Source organism: Papio anubis, chromosome 11, assembly GCF_008728515.1.
Source record: "Papio anubis isolate 15944 chromosome 11, Panubis1.0, whole genome shotgun sequence".
In the NCBI taxonomy this organism is placed as follows: domain Eukaryota; kingdom Metazoa; phylum Chordata; class Mammalia; order Primates; family Cercopithecidae; genus Papio; species Papio anubis.
The window spans coordinates 68027319-68046495 of NC_044986.1; the positions used below are offsets into that span (position 1 = coordinate 68027319).

General features: G+C 52.8%; 1 protein-coding gene across 10 annotated transcripts in view; it reads left to right on the forward strand.

Moving 5' to 3' along the window:
* CDH23 (cadherin related 23) overlaps positions 1 to 19177 on the forward strand; it is a 419373-nt gene that overhangs the window by 134503 nt on the left and 265693 nt on the right. The window lies entirely within an intron of this gene.

Genomic DNA, 19177 nt, shown 5'->3' on the forward strand with positions numbered 1-19177 from the left:
CCCCACTAGAGTGACTGCTCTGTGCTCTTTAGCCTGACCCTGCCCTTGGGAAAGTGGGCATGGCTTACCCTTCCCAGCCCTAGGGTAGGGATGGGGAGCCAGGCTGGGTAGGGAGGGGGAGCTGAGGTAGGGGCTGAGGACCAGAGAGCATCCATGGGCCATCACTGCCCTTGTCTTCCTAGCCGTAGACAACACCCATATTTGGCACTTCCTGTGCAGGCAGGAAGTGGTGACATTTTTGACTCCTGCACATAGATTGGTTCTGTGTCATTGTGGTGACTCAGGGTCAGCTTTGGACCAAGATCTTCTTTATTCCCTTGGTCTCTGAATGTGTGATTCAGAGCCAAAGAGGGGAGCAATAGTGTCAGTGTTTCCATTCTGCTCACAAATTTGATTTTCTAAGGAGTTGAAGAGTTTGGGGCTGGACTAAATATTTCTCAGTCTTGTTCAAAAGACCCCTAGTCCCCAGGGAAACTACCAGCCAGCTCCTCCCAAACATGGGGAGCCCTTCAGAGAGACCCCACAGCAAAAGGTAGAAGAAGCTGTTTGGGAGCCAGGAAGGGGGACTGAGACTCCTCCAAGGGCCTAAGATGGGGAACTGAGTCAGCTTGAGGCATCAGGATCTTTGGAGGGAGCCCAGTCAGCCTTCTCCTTCCCCCACAACAGCCCTTCCCAGAAGCCCTTGGGCAAGGAGCCTCTAATTGATGAACTTGTTCCTCTGTAGCTGTCACACGTCTTCAGCTCATTACAGCCCCATCTGCCTCTCACAGAGACTGCTCTCCGCCAGCCTCCTGGCTGCATCTGAGGGAGACAGCGCCTGCAACCGAGCAGCTGGGCTCTGAGGCCCCGATTACCTTGGAGAGTCCAATCAGGGTAATGGCAGGCCCTTCTTTAAGAGCACTGAGCGTCAGGGGTGGAGGGGAGCTGGTGGAACTTGGAGAGGTGAGTTAACCCTTAGCCTTCCAGATCTAGAGGCTGGGGCCACAGCCAGCACACCCCATGGCAGAAGCCCTCCCAGGGGGGCCCTCTCTGAGGTCCACTTGTAACTCCCTCTGAGGCTGGATGGAGACTCGGGCAACCTGGCCTTTTGAGTCCCCAGTCCTGAGCTTTGCTTATACTAAGGACTAGGACCTTCTGATGAGTAGGATTAAGTTTGATGTTGGCAAGTTGTTTTGTTTGTTTGTTTTTAGACGGAGTCTCACTCTGTCATCCAGGCTGGAGTGCAGTGGCACAATCTCAGCTCATTGCAACCTCCGCCTCCCGGATTCAAGTGATTCTCCTGCATCAGCCTCCCGAGTAGGTGGGATTACAGGCATCCACCACCACACCTGGCTAATTTTTTGTATTTTTTAGTAGAGACGGGGTTTCACCATGTTGGCCAGGCTGGTCTGGCACTCCTGACCTCAAGTGACGCACTCGCCTTGGCCTCTCAAAATGTTGGGATTACAGGCATGAGCCACTGCGCCTGGCCGAGTATTTTGAATTGTCTGTGTGTGCCCAGCACTGTATCTGACACTGTGGGTGTGAGGCTCTCCCTGTGTTCTGGCCTCTCCTGGGTGGGACCACGTCTTTGTAGAGCATGGATTGCTGCCACTGCCTGCCCCGAAGGCAACTTAGAGAAGTGGCGTGGTGTGCTCCGGAATCACAAGACCCCTCTGATTCTCATCCTGTTTCTGCCATCAGTCAGGTGGCTTTGAGTGTCACTTATTATCTGGACCTTGGCTTCCTTGTCTGCACAATGAGGATAGGAATGCATCTCTGCCACCTCACAGGGTTAGGCCGTGCCATGCTGTATTTAGCCTTTGATTTTCTGGGTAATGAATTCAACAAATACTGGAATACTCATTGGCTTCTGGGATATGGAAGACACACAAATGAAACACCGCCCTGCCCCCAAGAAGCCTGAGGTCTAATGAGGGAGACAAGTAGAAACCCACACAATTGTGACCCTAGGCTGGCTGGACACAAAACACACACACACACACACACACACACACACACCCCAGCTGGGGCTGCAGAGGCCAGAAGGCACTTAGTTGGGGCAGCCTAAGTTAAAAGCACAGGTGATTAGAGCTATGTGACACAGGAACCAGCACATCCCAGTCAGTGGTTTGGATTTTCTCCTCTGAGGCACTGGAGAGGTTGGAGGGCTTTGGGGTCAGGGAAGGATACAGTTGTAGCTGTGCTTTTGGGAGGGGTCTCTGGTGGCTGCAGGGACAGTAGATGGGGTGGCAGAGCAAGAGGTGGAAATAGATATTCTCTCCCCCAGCCCACTCTCAACACCAGCTGTCTAAATCTGTAACTGTTCTAGGAAAGAGATCTTGTCCCACTTCCCATTTCCTGGCATTATCTTTTCCTGAGGTTTCAGGAAGCAGCTCCTCTGAAGCTCCCACTGTCCCCTCCTCATTCCCGGCCAGGGTCTGAATTTTAACCATCCTATTTTCTTTACTGATTTTATGATAAACAGCCCAGTGTTTTCCCACACATTTCCTAAGTGTGTCAGGCTGTCCCTTGAGGCACTGCTGCATCCCTTTGCTCCGAGATGCCCAATCTTGTCCCCATCCTAGATGCATGATTGTCCCCAGATCCTACTAGTTCCTTCCAAGTGGCCAGCATATTTCCAGCCCACCCCTGATCCATAAACTTTGGAGGCAAGTGTCCATCCTCTCGGGCTGAATCTGGGTCAGGCTGGCTCATAAACTAGCCCACGGAACAGGCCCCTCAACTCCACCACAGTGCACCTGTCCTGATTTTTCAGTTTTCTTGCCACTCCCATGTCTGGGGGTGCTGGCTGCCCCTAGCAACCACCACAGCACTGTCGCTGCTGAGAAAAACTTCCCATCGCTGCGGGATCCCCACAGCCCCATCCTTGCTGCTGCCCTCACTCAAGTCAGTCTTTTGCTACTGATACAGAAATGAAATAATTCTACTTAAAACTCTCTGACCCCTACACTTTACTGAAATACCTTTCATTCCTAAAGTTCAGAAGAATCCTGCCAGCTTGACAAGCAGACCCATCTGCATTTCCAGCCCAGTTCTGCCACCACCTCCCACATCAGAACCAACAGTTAAACTCATGTGATGGTCAGAGCCGCTTCCCTGAAATGTTCAACCCCATGACATTTTGAGGTTCTTTCCTCTGCCCTGACTTCTGCTGTCCAGTGGCTCTGTTCTGAGAATGGCAGTTGCTGCCTGTGCTGGACCCTGGATATATGACAGGTTTGGACATTGGCACAGTCCCAAAATATTGTTCCAGACCAAGGAGCAAGGCTTGGGGATCTGTGGGATTCGTTCTTGCTCCAAATTCCAACGTCCTGGAGGCCCCACCTGGCTTGGACGGGCCAGGGGAAGAGGTTCTTCCAGCCGAGGAAGCCAGTCATTCCTGGCCTGATACCTGTAGAGCCCCCGTCTTCCCCTCCCCATGCAGGCTGCCAGGAGAGGGCCCCTGGGGGCTGGGCTCACTTTGCCTGTGCCCTCCGCGGCTCTTCAGGGAAGCATGGCTGACTGCCTCCTCCATGCCCAGTCTCTTCCATCCAGACTGCTCATTGTACTTTTTATGGCTTGGAGCTGGTGGTTTATGGAGCAGGAGAAAGACAGCAGTAGGACTGAAGGAAGGGCAGACTGGTTAGGGGCGGGTGGATGGTGCTTGTAACCTCTGGGTAAGCCCAAAGACACTGTGTAAATTACAGCCAGTGTCTTGTTCCGGGCCCACTTTGCATTCCTGATCAGGTCTCCGTGTTCTACTGGGAGGAGGGTGAGCTCTGATTCCCTCGCACAGGGCTCAGCCCCTCCTGCCTTCCCCAGCCTATTCTGGTGGTGAGGAGTCTTCAGAACCATGAACACCAAGAGTCGGCTCCTCTTGCATGAGTCTCACTTCCAGGCTTAGTGGGCTTTGTGGCACCGTAGAAGGCTTCGCTCCGCATCCTAGAAAACGCCAAGGAAAACGCCTCATGGTGAGGCCACTCAGGGGGTCTGAAGAAATGGGAAGAAAGCTTCATCCATGGACAGACACCCTCACAGTGGCCTTTCACCATGAGGAGCTCTGTGGGATAGGACCTGACCTGTATTCTGCCTGGTAGCCAGTTCTGAGTGTTCCCCAGGCCAGTGGCAACTGTCCCAGGCTGGCTAACTGGAGGAAATAGACCCTGATGTGAGCCCCAGGGCAGGGACTTGGTTTATCTGCCAGGGCACAGCTGGAGCCCACCCTGCCCCATGTTCCCTGAGGACATGAGGGTTCAAGCCAGGCAAGTGGCATTACATTTCCACTGTGCTCCTGCCTTGACATGCTAAGTAGGCAGCTCTCTCCATGCGGCGTTGAGCTGGGACACAGGGAAAGTGCCCGTTACCAAAACAGACAATATCAGGCCAAGACAGACAGTCAGGGAAATGGCCAAGGAAAGGACACACGCTCTCAGGAGAAGTCGTCGATCTCCAGGCCTCAGGGCTGGTTGCCTGAGATCCGCTGGGGGTCAGAGGGCAAGCAGAAGGTGCACACGCCTTGCTGTGGCATGGCCCCTGCCCTCAGGAAGCCTGCGCTCATATCATGGGAAAGGGAACCGCACATAGAAATGAGCATGGTGTCATGGGGACAGGGAGGCACAGGGAGGGTTACTCCACGGAAAGCCGGCTGTAGGCTCTGACAGGCCTCCGTGGAAGGAGGGCTCAAGGCACCCCTGAACATGGGTGTGGCTTGACAGAGGCCAAGGCAATGAAGGGGGCACATTTAGGGAGTGGACAGAGGAGCAGAAGGAGGAATGAGTTTGGTCTGACTGGGGTTAGTGAGGAGGAGGCTGGTTCAATGGAGCCAGAGAAGGCCCTGGGCAAGAGGGAGGGATGGGCTGGGAACAGTGGAAGGAACAGGCTGTTAGGGCTTTGGAAGGCAGGTTTGCTTTGGATGTAATGAAAATAGTGAGTCACTGAAGGTTTTAGAGTGATGGCATGACACAATGAGAGTAGGCTGGGAGGAGGACGATCATGAAAACCTGAAATGAGTGGACAAGGCTGCTGGGATTTGAGTTGCAGCTTGAGTTTGGAATGGGGCTGGAGACTCACTTTTGGGTGGGGTAGGTTTGGAGACAGTGGACAATGGAAATCCATTGCTAATATTCAACCCATAGTCCCCTGTCCCATCCCGACCCAAAGGGGTCAGCAAGGTAAGCTGGGTGTGTGATGTGATGGGGAAAGGTCTTCAGGAGAGGGTCACAATGAAGGGAAGGGACCAGGAGCCCATGTGGAGGAGGCGGTGGAAGGGACCCATGCAGCAGTGCGGAAAGGTGCAGTGGGGTCTCTGGGGACCAGGAGACCGTGGAATACAAAGATGCAAGTACCTCAGTTGTGCTTCTCATGCCATGGGAGAAGCTGTCCTGTGAGCCTTGAGGACAGTCTGGCCTATAAAACTGGAATGAGAGGTAGAACCATTTGGATATTTGATGGCGAGGCTGCTCTGAAAGGTTCCTTATTGTCTTCGCCACCGTGCACCGGACAGGACTGCCACAGGAGCCGGCGCTGACCCTCCGACCGCTGCCCCCAGCTCCACCTCCATTTTCCCAACCTTCGTGGGCCCATGGCTGAGCGTCTGGGGATGGGAGCAAGAGGCAAGTGCCCACCCTTTAGGGCTGGCAACCCCTACTCCCCAAGCAGAAGAGCAGCTTGGTTCCCTAATTGAATAATATGCGGAAATAATGGGATTTCTCCCAGAACCATCAGTTATGTTTTGGAGCCAAATCATAACGAGAAAGTCATTAGTGGTAATAAACACAGCAGAGAGCCCGGGACATGATCCGTCAGGGATCTGACACAGTGAAGAGGGGAGTCATCCCATTTGCATTTTCGTTAGCTAGCAGAATGTCACTAGCACCCCTGCCCCCCTCAAAAAAGTCAAGACGCTAGAAAATACATTCATATAAGGCCTTTTTCTTGGTATCAGTGATGCTGAGGACAGTGCAGCCGAGAGTAGCTTGGCCTCTGCCAAGTGGCCTTAAAAACTGGGTGTTTTTAAGGGAATATAAAGAGCCTTTCTCACTTTGATGTCCATGGAGCCCAGTGATGAGGGAACAGTGTGTGGGCCTCAGGCTTTTGGTTTCTCCTCCTGCCTGTCCCATCAGTCCATCCCAGAAAACACCCCGGCCGAAGGCATCTCAGCCATTTATCTGGCTTCATCCAAGGCCCCAAATCGACAGTGACAGTGGCCCTTGAAGGAGCCCTGAGTTTGGGCCCACGCTGTGTTAACTGAGTCAAACATCACTTCATTTCCCTCTCCTGACTTTTTGCGATGATAGTGTTATTATCATCTTATTTCACAAGCAAAGAGCCTGAGGCCAAGAACTGAAGCTGGCTCCTCCCATTCATTTGACTGGTATAGAGCAGAGCTGGGATTCAAGCCTATGGCTCTCCCACTCCCTCAGTAGGCAGCCCTGCACAGAGTAAAGCTGTCGGTTTCCCTCTAAGCCTCAGCAGCCAGCACTGTCCACAGCACTGAGTCCATTTTACAGATGGGAGTCACTGAGATCCAAAGTCAGGCCAATATGTACAGCAAGGCCAGGAAAAAGATAAGCAGGTCTGCACTGCTCCTGGCCCTACCCACCCCCACCAGGTCTCCACAGTCACATTGCTCAGGAAGAACAACTACGAAAGTGATCAGTGAGTTCATTTCCAATACACTAGGGGTTGACGAAAGCTGAGAACTTCTCACAGCCTCCAGCATGTGTTAATAACTCGCCACCAGGTCCCCCAATGAGGGAAAACATGTCAGCATGGTGCCTGGCAGTTTCTTGGCTTACTGCGTGGCCACCATCAACCTCCCAGATTCCAGAGGATCAGCTATCAGAATTGGAAGGGCCCTTCCAGCCTGGCTGGCCTCACTCGATGTTTGGGAAAACTGAGGCCCAGACGAGTGAAATGACTTCTTCTGGGACCCATGATTGCTGGAGTCATTGGCCCGCCCCTGCCAAAAGCCATTTCTCTTCCTGCTTCCCTGTCATGTCCAACATTTTTTTTTTCTGGTTCTCAGATTACTCTGATTTTAGCAAAACGATACAAGGCAAGTGCATCAAGTCTGCCTGATGCCGAGGTGAATATACTCCAGGAAGTGACAGGCAGCTAGAACAACCGCCTTCTCCGTGGATACAGCGTGCGGCAAACTCCCCGGAGTTTGCAATCATTCGTAACTGTTCGTATTTTCTTTTCTGTAAATGAGCGCATCTGGGTTCTGAAAGTATACCAGGTGCTTTTGCCTGCCCTACTCTACTAAATCCTCACCTGTGGCCAGTGCGGGAGTTCTTACCGCTCAGTATAGATGAGGAAACCAAGGCTGGAGACAGTGATTTGCCAAGTTCTCATGGTTGGTAAAGGGACAGAATAAGAAATCAGGAGACACGTGTAGGGACCACAGACCAAAAGCCTGGGGCCCTGAAACTGCTCTCCTCACTTGATTTTGACCCTGGGAACATAGCTCAGCCTGTATCCAGGGAACCTAGGGAGTTTCCGGTGGCTTGCTCCCTCCAGTCCAGACATGAGTCCTCCTCACGCTGTGACCCTGCCTAGGGAACTACCACTCCCTAATTCTCTCCCCACTGGTGGGGCAGGTGTGTGACAGTGTCCTCCAGCAGGCGGACACCTGGACCCAGCCACCCCACAGCCCCTTTGCCCTTCCCCTGGGAACCCCAGCCAGGAACCCAGAGTGAGCACCCTGGCTTATGGTGCAGCCCCAGCCTAGGACTCTCATTCCTGTCCAGACCAGTCCCAGTCCTCCTGGACCCAGCCCACCTGTAGCCTGGCACTCCGTGGCTCCCTCCTGGCTCCTTCCAGCAGGAGATCAAGTCTTCGGAATAAAAAGCAGAGGTGTCAGCTTCGTGCGCAGGGCCAGGGGAGGACCACTTGCTTTTCTCTCTCTCTCTCTCTCTCTCTGGTCTTTCTTTCTCTGCTTGTGGCTTTGTTTGTTAGACACATGTCAAGCCTGATGAACTAAATGATGCAAAACTAGAGATATAACAGCTCCTTTTATCTCCCATTTCAAAACCCAATTTGTTCCTGCTGTCTCCTGAGGGCTGCATTGCAAACCCAGCCTCTCTCCTTCTCCTTGGAGAACTATGCATATTCAAGCCCTCTCCCTCTCCTCCCTTCCCTCTCCACTCTCCTTCTTTGCCGCCTTCTCTCTCTTTCCTCTCATCCCTCTCTCCATCCCTGTTTCTCTTAGACTCTCTTCCTTCTTTCTTTCCCGTCTTCTCCCATTTACCCCTTTCTCTGACTCTCTTGACCTCTCTCTGTCTCCCTGTTTCTTCTCTTTCTCTCTCTCCTGCTTGCCCCCCACCCATCTTCCCCTTTCCATCTCCTTGAAGACAGGCTGCATGTGTTTGCCTTTGTCTTGTTCAATGGTGGAAGAGCAAGGGCGCTCACCCGTATAGCGGCTGGCAGGGAGCAAGTTGACTTCAGAACACTTTCTTTGCTGCCTGGACCCTCGTGGGGAGACAGGGACCTCCCTTTTAACAGGACCCCACTAGGGTGCTGGTGGAGGCAGTCCTGGGTGGACCAGGACTTTCTACTCACTAAGGATGTGGGGCATAGGTCATCTCAGATGTTAAGCTGTCAGGCAGTATGACCTTCCTGCAGGGTAGAGGGATGGAGATGGGGGGGGCCGAGGTTCATGTGCGGACCAGAGTGCACAATCCTCCTGGGTCTGCACTAGGGAACCCACCCTCTCATCAGCCCAGACCGTGGACCAGAAAGCAGCTCATTCTCCTCTGCCTTTCCCCCTCTCACTAGGCAATTTCAGCTTGACTGGGTTGTTCAGTGCATGGTGCTAAGGCTCCTGCGGGCAGTGCCAGTATGGGCCAGTTACTAGACTGTGGTCGCGGAATGTTTCACCCACCCCAGCCTTCCCAGGCTTACAACTGCTGGCCCTTGGAGACTGATAGAATTGTGGGGTCTGTGACGTTCCTGCCTGCACAAACCACACATGCTGTTGGTGATAACTTAGCTGGTCTCACTACCCCAGGAAGACCCCCTGCTTATTGCCCCCATTTCAATTCTTCCCTGCTCTTTTGGACAGAGAAAGGAAAAGAAGGCTCTGAGATGGGGCTAGAGAAGGTCAGTTCACGAAGGAGTCTCCGCCTACCTTCTCTCAGTTGTGTCGACCAGGGCCCCAGCTCAGAAATTCCCAGCAGCCCAGCTCTGTGCAAATCCCAAGTGCCCAGGTGACTTCCTGTCCCTGGGGTCTTGCTGGACTGGAGATAGCAGGCCCTGCTGGGAGGACTTATCCAGCATGACATAGCCCATCAGGCTGGAGCTAGGACCAGGACAAGGTCTTCTGCTTGCTGTCCCTGGGCCAGGTGCACACTTTGGATGAATGGGTCTCTCTCATGTTCCCCAGTTTCCACCCCAAAGTCTGGTTCTTGGAACCCAGGTTCCTCCCAAGCAGGCCCTACCCAACTCCATCCCTCTGGTGGTCAGGAGGTAGATAAGGAGAGGGCCCCAGACCTCCTGCAAGCTCAGCCTCCCTTGCACATGCTGCCAGAGCCCTGCTCCTGAGCGCACAATTCTCATGCAGCTGATGGCCCCCCTGGAAATAGACAGTCATCAGGCTCTTATGGATCTTTCAAACCCCCTTCGCTCCCTAATAATCCCTCCTCTGGGGCAGTATTGATTCCCAGCCGCTGGCCGCCTCTTGGTATGCCAAGGCCCAGTTTGGGGTGGATAAATAGCTGTGCTGTCATTTTCATGCAGCAATTACCCGCTCTGATTCCTCTCCTCCTGGCCCCCGCACCAGCCACACGGTCACCTGCCTATTGACAACACACTCAAGCCTCAGCCAGCCCGGCAGGGAACCTATGGACCCGTGAGCCATTGCAAAGTTAGTAGGAACAGAGACTTTGGAAAGGCAAGTCTGGGGCCCTGGCCCTGGGTTAGAGGGCAGGTCTCAGAGCTGCAGGCTGCTGGGAGGAAACTTCTTCACTCTGGACATGGAGGAGCACTGTGGAGAGTGTGCATGGTATCATTTCATGGGATTCACCTGTGCATGTGTGGCTGGAGCGCTTCCAGCGGGAGCTTCTGCACCCAGCTCCCTCCTTGGGTTTCCCCACTCCTGGCTGCTCTGGGGGTTTGGAGGCCAGGCTCAGCTCAGTCTTACAGAAGAGGTCAGCAAAGATTTTCTATAAAGGGCCAGATAGTAAATGTTCAAGGCTTTGCAGGCCATATGGTCTGTGTTGCAATGACTCACCTTTCCTGTGATACAAACGCAGCTGCAGATAGCATATAAAGAATGAGGACAACGTGTTCCAATACAAGATTACAGATGCTGAGATTTGAATTTTATATAACTTTTACACATCACAAAATATTATTCTTCTTTTGATTTTTTGCTAAGCACTTAAAAATGTAAAAATCATTCTTTGCTGGTGGTTTCAACAAAGAGAGTCAGTGGGCCAGATTTGGCCTACAGACCATAGTTTGCTGACCCCTGGTTTATATCTACAAAGGACAGTAAGGACTTTTTTCCTCTCCTCGTTTTCCAGATAAGGAAACTGAGGCCCTGAGAGGCAGTGGCTTGGTCCCATGCAGGAGGAAGGCACCTTCTATCTCGCTCAGTGTGTGAAGACCCTCTCAGGATCTTCAATGTCATTGGCTTGGAGATAGAAAGGTGATGTAGCTTAGTAATTCACAGCCAGGTATCTGGGCATGACAGCCTGGGGTTGGATCCCAGCTCTGCTAGCTCTGTGTGACCTTGGGCAAGTTACTTCTTTTCTCCAGAGCCTCCTTTTCCTCATATGGAGAATGAGGGAAAGTAGGATAGAGGACAAAAGAATCCCTAAGGATCGTCCAGCTAGGAGAATAGTGATTAATCTGTGACTCTGTGATTTGCAGCCCTCAATCCTCTGTCTTTAGAGTCTTGCTGTGCTTAAGGATTCTTAGTCACCAAGGCTGCCGCCTCTGATGGCAGGACTCAGGGCCCAGCCTCCCACCTGCCCAACAGATGTCAGTTCTCCAGGGCCCCCTCTGCCCACAAGTCTTGGCCCTGAATAGCCTCTCTCTGGGCTTTGCAGGGAGGCTGAGCTCAGCAGGCGCCCACCTAGGCAGGAGGCCGAGGAGATAAGGCCAGCCAAGACCTGGCTGCTGATACCTGGCGTGAAATTGAAAAGCACCAGACTCCTGCCTCCACAGCCCGGTGCCCTGAGGGAGAGAAGGCTGGGAATGGTGAATGAAACTGACCCGCCCAACCAGCAGGGCCGGGCTCCAGGCTGCCACACTTCAGCTTTCTCCACCCCTCCCCTTTGGAGAGGCACAGGCCAAGTGGGTTTTTTGAGGCTCTGAGCAGCAAGCTCCTTTCCAGGGTGGCTGGGTGCGGGAGGCTTCTGGGAGCCTAGGGGCTTTAGGGGGCCCCTGGTTTTGAAGTGGGGGACAATCATCGAAAAGGGGAATTGGATGGGAGTGCCCTTGCCTTGTGGAATTATGCAGGGTTGCAGTGCTCTAAGGTCGTTGTAATGCAAGGCTAGCAAGTCCAGAACTTCTCAGAACAGCCTGAATGCACAGACTTAGGAGACCCTGTTCCTCCAGGGCAGGTGGGGACACCAAGGCCCAGAGAGCTGAGCGCCTGGACCCAGGAGTACAGAGAGTTGGGTGGGGACCCAAGTATCTGATTTCTCGAGCAGGGCTCTCAATTCTACAGCCCAGTATAGTCCAGAATTTGTCACCCTCATCCTCAGGCCTGTTGCCCCCGAGGACCTCCATTATCCAGAGACTGGAAGAAACCTTGCTATAGTAGACTTGAGGATGGGGACAGCTCCCCTCTTTCCTTACCCTCACTGTCAAAGCACCCACAGATCAGATGTCTAATGGCAATGACCTCTCCAGGATCTGGCCCACGGCGTGTTTATTAGGGTCCATATGCGGCCGACGCTGTCCATGCCAGCTGAATACATGCCAGGTGATTTCCTGTTCACCCAGTTCCGCATAGATATATTCTGGTTATAACAGTGCAAGTGGAGAGGGAGGAAGTCAACCTTTTTTTTTTTTTTCCATCAGCAATCTGAATTTTACAAGTCTTCATGCTTCTCCTGGCCACTTTAGCAAGGGAAAAGGTTCTTTCCATTTGACAGATGGGAAACTGAGGCCCAGATGGGCACTGTGTTTACAGGCTCTATAGAGTTCAGGGGCCCAGGTGGAGCTGAACCTCCCAGCACCCTCTTATCAGCCACCCCGCCCCATGTGGGGATGCGGAGGGTCCCAGGGCTGCTGGGACCTGTTGCTTCACAGTGACTTGGTTCTCCCAAAGCTGCTAAGTACTGTAGAGTACAATGAAGAGCAGCAGATGGGACCTGGGGCCTCTTAGAGAGTGCCCCAATTTGTAAAACAAAGCCTGAGAAGGAGGAAAAAAAAAAAAAGATGGAAAAAAGCAAATTGAAGGCCAGGGCAGGCTGTATTTTCCGTGCCTTCAACCATCAGCTGCTTTAAAGGGCCAGCCTCCTCCTCGTGGGCAGGATAGGATAAGGAGGCAGGCCTGAGCTTTTAATCAGAGTTATGTTAGATGAAGCTTTTATTATTCACCTGGCTTTATTATAGCTCTTTCCTGAGGTTAGAAGTTAATTTTCCTGGTTTTTACAGAACTCTGGTCTGCTTGGCTGCCACAGACACAGGAGAGGTGGACTGGAGTAGCGGAAAAAAGGGAGGTGGGGGTAGAAATCAAATCGAATAAACTCTCCTCATCCAGTGGACCGAGAGAGTGGACGGAAAACAACTTTAATAACAGGGAAGGTTCCAGAGGTGGAAGCAGGCTGGTGAAATCAGGCCTAATCAGCTGTAGCAGAAGGGGTTCCAATCACCCCCAGCCTCACCAGGGGGAGGGCAGAGTGGAGGAAGCTGGCGATGGGAGCAGGCTGGGGGCTGGACGGCGGCAGGCAAGGCAATCAGGGCCCTGCCAGCAGAGCCTGCCCCACGCCCACTCCCACCCTCTGCCTTGTGTTCCAGCCACAGGAGTGGGAATGCTGGCAGAGGGTTAACCGGTTAGTGACCGGGACGGAAAAGAAGAAGGGCGTACCCACGCCAGGCCGGGGCCACAGGCATGTTGCCCTGGGATGTGCTGCACACCCCAAATACCCACTCCCCCACAATCAGGCATGAAGTAGAAGCCGCCAATGCCACAGACAAGACCCACGAGGCAAAGAACTTTGGCCACAGCTATCTGGGGGAAGAAGATAGTGCTCGGTTTCCTAACTCCCCACCTTTGAAGGCAGTCAGATCATTTTCAGTTGACTTCTCAGCCAGTCAGGAGCCCATCGAATGATGTTCCCAATTCTTGACAGTTAAAGAGTCTAGATTTAGAGGTTGGAGGTGGTCCGTGGCTGGGGTCTGGTGTCTGTGACTGGTGCAGTGTGTGGCCTGGGGTAACCCTGGGGACAGTCAGTCCCCGACCCCAACCCCTGGTGACAGCAGCAGGAGGGGAAAGCCACATCCACCCTCTAACTTACTGTCGAAGGAGGGATTCGCATCCACCAAACAGCCATTAGGCCAGAAGCACCTGATGCAATAGCTTGAAAGAGACAGCAGTGCTCGCCCCAGCCTTTCCTGGCAGCTGATCATTTAATCTCTTTAGTTCATGCTACAAGGGGGAAAGAAGGCTGCAGAGAGGAGAAGTGGTATTGAGATAGGCACCGTGCTCCCAGGCCATGGCAGGGGATGGGGGAGGATGGAGCAGCTGTCCCTGCCGGAGAGGTCGGTGGCCTTTGGAGAAACCCATTAGACCATTCTCATCCACCGTGCGTTTCATTAAAAGTGAGACGGTTTGCACCTTCAGCTTTCTCGGGCTGTCTTCAGGTTGTCGTCATCAATGAGCCTGCCCTGTGTCCCCTGCAGGGGCTGTTTGTTCCATAGGGAGACCCGATGCTTACCCCCAAGAGTCTTTTGCACTTTTAGCTAGTCGGATAAGTTTTAGTTGCCACATACCATCTTCCTATTTGTTATCATTCAAGAAACAGTTCTTAAGGGCCTACTGTGTGCTAAGCACTGTTCCTAGAGCTGGGAACTCAGCCAAACAAAACGGATGGAGTCCCTGCTATTGGCAGCTTTCATCCAGTGGGGGAGACAAGAGAACCAACACATACATCTATGTCTGCTGGTGAGAAGGGCCACAAAGAAAAATAAAGCAGGCAAGTGTCTAGAGCAGGCTTTGTGGCCAGGGAGGGCCTCTCTGAGGACATGTGAGCAGAGACCTTGAGGGAGTGAAGCACGCATCATCTTAGGGGAGGCGACTCTCCAGATAGAGGACAGAGTGATTGCAGAGGCCACCCCTACGCCCTGGGAAGTGACGGGCAATGCCAGGAGGACATCTGGGGTGGTATAGACACCCGAGGGAAGTACCAGGGCCAAACAGAAGTAAGGCTGAAAGCAGAGGGCTTTGGAGTCGAGCAACCCAGTTGTCCAAGTTTGCCCATCTAAGGGTTTCTGGTCTTGCAGCCTCATTTCCCCTCTGATCTGATGGCCATAGCATTCTCAGACCCAGGACAGGGAAATCACTGTTTTCCAGCTTGTATCCCCTCTCGGTATCTCGTCTCAAAACCCCTCTGCCTCTCCATTGCTGGCCACGGTCTCCTTACAAATGCCCCTTCTCCATGTTTATTTCAGCAACCGTAACTCAGTCCGAAGCATCTTCCTCTCTACCTTTAGAGCTTGTGGAGACACTCGTCCCGGCTACTCGGGAGGCTGAGGCAGGAGAATGGCGTGAACCCGGGAGGCGGAGCTTGCAGTGAGCTGAGATCCGGCCACCGCACTCCAGCCTGGGCGACAGAGCCAGACTCAGTCTCAAAAAAAAAAAAAAAAAAAAGAAACAGAGGCATTTGCTCGTGCGGAAAAATGGATTTTGAGTGGCTGCTATGTACCAGGCAGAGCAATATGATGGTACCAGAGCTACTGTGGTGAGCAAGGCAGTTGTGGAGTTTTAATACAATGCAAGCAATTTTAAGGTGATGTAATAAATGCTGTGATGGAGGCAGAGCAGAATGCGGGCTCTGGGAGCCCACCAAAGGGGCACCCACCCCAGGTTCGGGAAATTAGGGAGGGTTTTCCAGAGGAGGCGATAAACAAATTGGGACTGAAACATGCATAGGAGTTGGCCTGCGTGTCCACTGCACCTAGAACACAGAACATGCCTGATATATAGTGTGTGCATGGTCATTATTAGTGGAATGAATGAATGGAGAAGAATGTTCCAGACAGACAGAACAGCATGAGCAAAGATCTACGGGTACCAGATTCAGGCAGTGGAGGAGCTGGGAGCTAGGACACAGGTACATCGCCCTTCCTGTCACACCTCCTGACATGGAGATGGGCACTCTGCCTTCATGGATGCCTTTAGACTCTCTAGGTGCCTGTCAATGTGCCTCCACTTCCCAGCAGGGGCTAGGACATAATGCCTGGTGAATATTTGTTGAATGAATGAGAGGGAGAAACTTCAGAGCTGGTATTTCCCAGTCATCTCACTAAATAGGCAGATGAGGGGCAGGTCAAGAGACAGGTGGCCAGGGTGTCATTCATTCAACAGTGATTTTTTTCAGTAACCGTTTAATGCAGGGCACTGGGCTGGGCCCTGGGGACACAATGGAGAGCAGACTTGGGCGTGGACCCACCCTCAAGGAGCTTACAGTCTAGTGGGGAGTCAGATGGTGACCAGAGAGTCACCTAATGTCAGTGAGATTGGAGACCCAGGGAATAGCCAGGCAACTCTGAGCAAATACAGCCAACGACCTGACCCAGACTAGGGGTCAGAGAAACCTCTGGAGGAAACAGGCCTGGTTGAGATGTGAAGGCTGAACAGGCAAGAGTTGGGGGTGAAGATGAGGAAAGGATTCTAGCAGATGGATGGCACAGGCAGCGGCTGGAGGCAGCACAGCACCCTGTTCATCTGAGGAAGTTCAAGGCCAGAGGACTAGAGGGAAGCGAGGAGTCAGTGAAGCCGAGAGAAGGGGAACCAGGCAGGCCAGGCCACACAGGTGTGGAAGGGCTTCTGTGGCGTTTATCTGGAGGTCAGCAGGAAGCCACTGTGGAGTTACTGGCGGACTGGGATGGGGTTGTGGTGACACGCCCAGATATGTATTTCAGAGCATTCATAGCGCCACGGGGGAGTCCACATTGCAGGGCCAGAGAGGCTGTGGAGCCCAGTGAGCCGGTCCCCGCAGGGATGGTGGTGGGTGGGAGGGGCAGGAGCAGACTGCTCCTGGAGAGGGAATTGCAAGGAAGAGTCTGGTTTCTGGCTCAGTGGTGGGTGCAGAGGGAATGTATTGCCATTCATGGAGCCGAGGACACAGTTTCCAGAGTTTGTTCTTAGGCCTGCTGAATCTATACCGTCTTTGAGACTCCTGCAGAGGTATCAAGTGGACAGTGGCTTGTTTGGGACCCAGAGTGGCCTCCATGGAGATAGGGGTGTCTCAACTGCTGTGGCCAGGGCTAAGCAGCCACTTGGCGTGCTTGACTCCAGCCAGGGACAGGAGCTGGAAGAGAGGCCCCGTGGGGTAGGGTCAGTCAGAGGCTGGCCGCCGCTCCTCCAGCCTGCCTGGAGCCTGTCAGCTGTGTGGTGACGGAGTGCATTTCTCTGCACCAGAATAGATTTGGGCTCAGCAGTTGGCTCTAAGTGCTTTTTGCCCTGACGTTCAGAAATGAGCACTGGGGCAGCAGGAGGGCTGGGATAGGGGAGGGAGCTCAGGGGACGGGGCCACAGCCTGCAGGGGCCTGCTGCGTGCCTGAATAAATACGTGTTTGCCACATCACACACTGTCGTGCAGGGTGGAGGCAGAGAGGGGAGAGTGTCTTTATGTATGTGTGTGCGTGGTGGAGGGGGGTGATGGCATATGGGTTTGAGCTCCTAATCCAGTGGCGTCGGAGGACAGGAATATCTCGAGGTCCAGGAGGGGTGCACAGAGCCTGACAGCTGCTTCCACCAAGTATGTCTTCTTTATCTTCATGTAGATCTTGGTCAGAGGCACCAGCTCTCCTCCAAGTGGAAGGGATTAGGAGACAAGGGAAGCAATTTCAGAGGTGGGCTGGGAAGAGGCAATGTAGAGCCCCAGCTTGGGGAACCAGGAGGAAAATGTAGTCCCATGTGCATGTGCATCCTCCCTGCAGATCTCTGGGTGTGTGATGCCAAACCTTGCCAAGGGGGGCACTGTGTACACACAGAGACAGAGGGAAGAAGGAAGTAGTACAGTCCTCAGGGTAGTACTTAGTGGTTGTCATTTTATCTTTTAGGGGAACAACTTTCATATAATAAAGACTTCCTTTAAGATCAGTGTTGACCTGCCTCCTTTATTAGACTGCAAAGCCTGTCCCCATGAAGAAGCCACTGGGTTTGCCATACTTGGGCAAAGCCTGCCAGAGGGTTCTTGAAAAACCAGCTCTGAGCCTGACTAGACCTCTCTCTTGGTTCAAGAGAAATGACTTCCTGCCTGCAATCACCATAACTGATAGCTCATGAGGCAGAGACAGTAAATAATTGTTCCACAAGTTTCAAGAGCAAGCGTAATTAGTACAGTTAACAGTGTTAGGTGATTAATTGGTTCATTCAGCACCAGTGTGAATGAGGCAGAGTGTGAGCAGGGGAGGGGCCAGAGCCCCCAGACACCCAAATGTGGTCATGGCCCACTGCTGATCAGCCAGGATCTGGCCCCTGAAATAGGAGCCAACAGCTAAAGGGCATTTACCTCCACAAGCTGGGGCTCCCTGGGCCAGAGCAGAGGGCAGGTCATTGGGCAGGGCCCACGGAGTTTGTCCCATTGGTGGTCATTCAGGGCTGGAAAGAGCTGGATTTGGCTTCCATATTGTTTCACCTGTTTGCCAAAGGTCAGAAAGCTGTTGTAAGTGAATGAGAAGACTGACCGATTAGCCCATTTAGGAGAGGAGGGGGCACGGATGCATAGAGTCCCAGCCTGTGGGGTTGGAGGAACTCCAGAGAGGGGTCATTTACTGGATCTCTTGACCACTGAGCTGAACTGCTCTGGGGCATCCCTGTCAGAGGAGACTGGGCTCTATTTTAAAGTGCTCCAGGGAAAGATGCTGTAAACAGGGGTAACAAGCAGCAATTCAAATCATGCACCAACCCCAAGCCTTCGATGGAAGCTGCTTATTAGCATGTTGGCCAGAGAATCCTGAAGCTGAGTCTGGGAAGAGCACTGTGCCTGACTGGCACTGCCTGCCCTGAGTGCAGAACAGAGGAGAGGCGGCCTGCAGGTCGTTTTCAGATCAAAATCCACCTAGGTCACTCAGGCAGGTTTTACACTTTCCTCCAGGGTAGTTTCTTGGGGCCTCACTTATTGCCCCAGAGAAGCAAAAATGGTCTTGACTGCAACTCCAGGGCACTTTGAAGGGTGTGAGAGATGATCAGGAAGGCAGCTGCAGACTCAGCTTGTGGGGCGGGGGCGGGGAGGTTCCTTTCTTGGCCTTGTGGGACTACAAGGTCCCACAGACCTTGAAGCACAGAGTAGTGTGGAGAGTTGGGACCAGCCTGCTGGTTTATCTAGCTATCCCTGCCTCCACCAAGATATTAACGGGCATTCCGCAGATGGAAACTTATCTTTGGAAACAGTGTGCTGGGAGCTTTGGATTAAGGCAGAACTGAGTCCCAAGCCTGGCCCCTCCTCTTAGGATCGAGAAGGAAGGCCTTGACCTCTCTACACCTGTTTCTTCTCCTTTACAATGGGGATAAAGCCTCAGGGACTGTTGTGAGGGCTGAAGAGGAGAAAGTACATAAAACTTCTAATATAGTTTTGGTCATGGTACATATGAATTCTCCCACAAGATGTTCTGAGGTTTGGGGTGACACATTAAGACCAGACTGACTATTCCAGCGACTTGTGAGGCTTGGGAGTGGGGGGGATCACTTGAGGCCAGGAGTTTGAGACCAGCCTGGGCAACATATCAAGAGCCTATCTCTATAAAATTAAAATAAACATAAATGAGCTAGATGTAGTAGTGTGCACCTGTAGTCCCAGCTACTTGGGAGACTGACACATGGGAGGATTACTTAAGCCCAGGAATTTCAGGCTGCAGTAAGCTGTGATCGTGCCACTATGCTTTACCCTGGGCAACAGAGTGAGACACTGTCTCAAAAAAAAAAAAAAAAAGAAAGCAAAAAGGAAAAAGACAAGTCTGCCTGTGGGAAACGTGTTGAGAATGAACGGCTGCTTCAGGCCCAAGTCCACCC